The sequence below is a fragment of the Orcinus orca genome, chromosome 5, assembly GCF_937001465.1.
Source record: "Orcinus orca chromosome 5, mOrcOrc1.1, whole genome shotgun sequence".
Classification (NCBI taxonomy): Eukaryota; Metazoa; Chordata; class Mammalia; order Artiodactyla; family Delphinidae; genus Orcinus; species Orcinus orca.
Window position 1 is genome coordinate 75,114,061 of NC_064563.1, and position 4,657 is coordinate 75,118,717.

At 38.3% G+C, this 4,657-nt stretch overlaps 1 pseudogene; it reads left to right on the forward strand.

Annotated features, from left to right (window-relative positions):
• The first annotated feature begins 3,510 nt into the window (after positions 1-3,510).
• LOC101288934 (zinc finger CCHC domain-containing protein 9-like) lies at positions 3,511-4,360 on the forward strand (annotated as a pseudogene).
• Positions 4,361-4,657: the final 297 nt, after the last annotated feature.

Below are 4,657 nucleotides of genomic sequence, written 5' to 3' on the forward strand. Positions count from 1 at the left end.
GATGAAAATAAAAGCAAGACCCAACTATATGCTGTTTATAAAAATATATACATACTTTAAATATAAAGACAAAGATAGGCTGAAAGTAAATGGATGGTTAAAAAGAATACATATGCCATGCAAACAATAACCATAAGAAAGTGTGAGGAGTCTATTAATATCAGATAAAGCAGATATCAAAGCAACTATAGTCCAATAAAAAATTAATTAAAAAATAGATATTTAGACAAAGAAATTAAAGAAATAAAAAGAGACATTTCATGATGATGAAGGATCAATTCGACAAGAAGACTTGAAAATCTTAAGTATACATGTACCTCATAATAAAACGTCAAAATATGCGTGGTAGGGCTTCCCTGGTGGCGCAGTGGTTGAGAGTCCGCCTGCCGATGCATGGGACGCGGGTTCATGCCCCGGTCCGGGAAGATCCTACATGCCACGGAGCGGTTGGGCCCGTGAGCCACGGCCGCTGGGCCTGTGTGTCCGGAGCCTGTGCTCCGCAACGGGAGAGGCCACAACAGTGAGAGGCCCGCGTACTGCAAAAAAAAAAAAAAAAATGCATGGTAAAAATTAACAGAATCAAAGGGAGAAATAGGTAATTCCATGATCATAGTTGGAGGTTTTAACATCCACTCTCAGCAAGAGATAGAACAATTAGATAAATATAATCAACAAAGACATAGAAAATCTGAACAATTTCAACCACTCTGACCTGATATCTGTAAAATGCTATATCCAACAACTGCAAGAATACATATTCAAGTCTACATGGGGATCATTAGGAATCATGATATGCTGAGACACAAACAAGTCTCTGCAAATTTTAAAAGACTGAAATTATACAAACTGTGTTCTCCGACCACAGAGGGTTTAATTAGAAACCAATAACAAGATATCTAGGAAAATGCCAAATATTTGAACATTAAATGACACATTTTATTTTTATTTATTTATTTATTTATTTGCGGTACGCGGGCCTCTCACTGTTGTGGCCTCTCCCTTTGCGGAACACAGGCTCCGGACGCGCAGGCTCAGCGGCCATAGCTCACGGACCCAGCCGCTCCGGGGCATGTGGGATCTTCCCGGACCGGGGCACGAACCCGTGTCCCCTGCCTCAGCAGGCGGACTCTCAACCACTGTGCCACCAGGAAAGCTGTAAATGACACATTTTAAAAGAATCCATAGGTCAAAAAATAAATCACAAGGGAAATATAAAAGTTTTAAAGAAATGAAAATTAGACTATATTAAAATAAGTGGCATGCACTAAATTAGTGCTTACAGAAAATGAAGAGTTTTAAATGCTTATATTAGAAAAGAATAAATACCTAAAATCAGTAACCTAGGTTTCTTATAAATTATAAAAGAAGAGCAGTGAAACCCAGATTAAGTACAGTTGACCCCTGAACAATGTGGGGGCTAGGAGTACCAATCCCCCTGCAGCAGACAATCCACACACACCTTTTAGTAGCCCCCCCAATATATATTCAGTTCCTCCATATCTGTGGTTCTGCAACCACAGAATCAACCAATCCAGGTTCATGCAGCACTGCAGTATTCACTAGTGGAAAATACCCACATATAAATGGACCCACACAGTACAAACCTGTGCTGTTCATAGGTCAGCTGTATAAGGAAGGAAATAATAAAGATAAGAGCAAAAATCAATAAAATACAAAATGGACAAACAATTGAGAAAAATCAATGAAATGAAAACTGGTTTTCTAGAGAGATCAATAAAATTAACTCCTAGCTAAGCTGATAAAGAAACAAAGAGAGGGACGTCCCTGGTGGTCCAGTGGGTAGGACTCCAACGCAGGGGTGGGGAGGGCAGGTTTGATCCCTGGTCGGGGAACTAGATCCCGCATGTATGCCACAGCTGAGAGTTTGCATGCCGCAACTAGGAGTCAGCATGCCGCAGCAAAGATCCTGCCTGCCGCAACTGAGACCCCGTGCAGCCAAAATAAATAATAATAATAAAAAAGAAACAAAGAGAAGATATAAATGGTCAGTATCAGAAAAAAAAGAGGTAACATTAGTACAGACATCAAAAGGCTAACGGGGTTTATTATCAATAACTTTATGCCAATGTATTTGACAAGTTAGATAAACTGCATAAATTCATTGTAAGACAGAAATTACCAAAACTGACTCAAAAGAAAGTAAAAAATTTGAATAGCCTCATATCACTGAAAGAAATTGAACTTGTAAATAAAAACTTTTCCCTTAGAAAATTTCAGACCCAGACAGTTTCACTGGTATATTTTCCAAGTATTTAAAAAAGAAAAAATGCCAATCCTACATAAACTTCAGAAAATGGAGGAAGAGAGAATACATTTCAATCTATTTTAGGAGACCAGTATTACCTTGACACCAAAACCAGGCAAAGAGATGTGATCTCTTCGAAGAAAGAGAAAGAAAGAAAACTGCAGACCAATATCCCTCGTGAACACAGGCACAAAAACCAAAATTTTAGATACAAAATCTAACGACATATTTTAAAGGATAATACTTCACAACCATGTAGATTTAACACAGGAGTGCAATACTAGTTTAAATTAAAAATTCAATCAATGTAATGTACCATATTACTAAAATAAATGAGAAAAACATTTGATCATGTCAATAAATGTAGAAAAAGTATTTGACAAAATTCATGATTTAAAAAACTCTCCAAAAAATAGGAATAGAGGTGAACCTCCTCAACTTGATAAGAAAGATTTTTTTTCTTTTTTTAACCTACAGCTAACATGATGCTTAATGTTGAGAGACTGAATACTTTTCTTCTAAGACCCGGAACAATGCAAAAATGTCCACTCTCACCACTGCTATTCAGCATAGTACTGGAAGGTCTAGTCAGGGCAATGAGGCAAGAAAAGGAAATAAAAGGCATACAGATTGAAAAGGAAAAAACAGAAGTCTCCTTATCTGCAAATGACATGATTATATATTATTACAAAGTCTAAGAAATCTACAAAAAAAATTCTTAGAAGTAATAAGTGAAATCAGCAAGATTGTAGGATACAAGATAAACATTCAAAAATCAATTGTATTTCTGTATACTAGCAATGAGGACAGAGACTCTGAAATTTAAAATATAAAACCATTTATAATCACTAAAAAAAAACCCTTAGGTGTACGTTTAACAAAACATGTACAACACTTACATGCTGAAAATTTCAAAATGCTGATGAAAGAAATCAAAGAAAATCTAAGTAAATGGAGAGACGTACTACATTCATGGATAGGAAGACTCAATATAAAACATGTTAATTCTGCCCGAATCGATACACAGGTAAAATAAATTTTCTATCAAAATCCCAGCAAGACAGTTGGTTGTTTGGCCTGAGGCGACCCAACACTGGAGCCTACCCGGCTCCTTGGTGGAGCTAATAGTGGACTCTGGGAGGGCTCATGCCAAGGAGTACTTCCCAGAACTTCTGCTGCCAGTGTCCTTGTCCCCACGATGAGCCACAACCACCTCATGCCTCTGCAGGAGACCCTCCAACACTAGCAGACTGATAAACATCTGATGAAGCCATGACCAGGTGGGCACGAGTTACTACCACACAGAACAAAAGACCCTTCCCTGCAACATCATGGGAGGACATGAAGAAGGGGTCCTTTGAGGGGAAAAGCCAAAACCTACCAAAGAGGAAACAACTTGAAGCCAATAGTCTGTCCCTTAAAAATGATGCACCCCAAGCAAAACACAAAAAGAATAAAAAGAAAAAGGAATATTCAAATGAAGATGTGAATGGATTCATGGAATATCTAAGACAAACTCACAGATGGTTCACAATGGGGAGATGATAGCAACAGACAGTCAGGAAGTCAGGGAAGAAATTGCAGTTGCTTTAAAGAAAGACAGTCGCCAGGAAGGAAGACGATTAAAAAGACAAGCAGCAAAGAAAAATGCAATGGTATGTTTCCATTGTAGAAAACCTGGCCATGGGATTGCAGATTGCCCAGCTGCCCTTGAGAATCAAGAAACAGGCACTGGAATGTGTTACCGGTGTGGATGCACAGAGCATGAAATAACCAAGTGCAAGGCTAAAGTAGACCTAGGTTTTGGTGAATTTCCTTTTGTAAAATGTTTTGTTTGTGGGGAAATGGGACATCTGTGCAGATCTTGTCCTGATGATCCCAAAGGACTCTACGCTGATGGTGGCTGCTGCAGACTCTGTGGCTCTGTGGAACATTTTGAGAAAGATGGTCAGAATTCAGATCGAATGGTCACAGCTGGTCGCTGGGCAAAGGGAATGAGTGCGGACTGTGAAGAAATTTTGGATGTGCCTAAACCACAGAAACCCAAAACAAAGATGCCTAAAGTTGTTCATTTTTGATGATTAGTACTATCGTCTGTTAGCACCTCACTGTTAAACATTCAGAACTGGGCCTACTTCAAAAGTTGGAGCTGGACTCTCCCTTGGAGTCCTATGTTGTAGATATCAGTATAACCTAGGTGTGGTCAAACCAGTTCCTGAGTTCTGTCCATCAAGGCACACTTCTACCATAGTTTGGAGAAAATCACTGAAAAAAGTATAATATGTTTAAAATGGATTTTCTAAAAGAATATATTTTTAACCAATAGAGCTTATGTGTAACTAAGTGGTTATATACCTGACTGTAACAATCATCTTTTTCTAAAAACAAAAT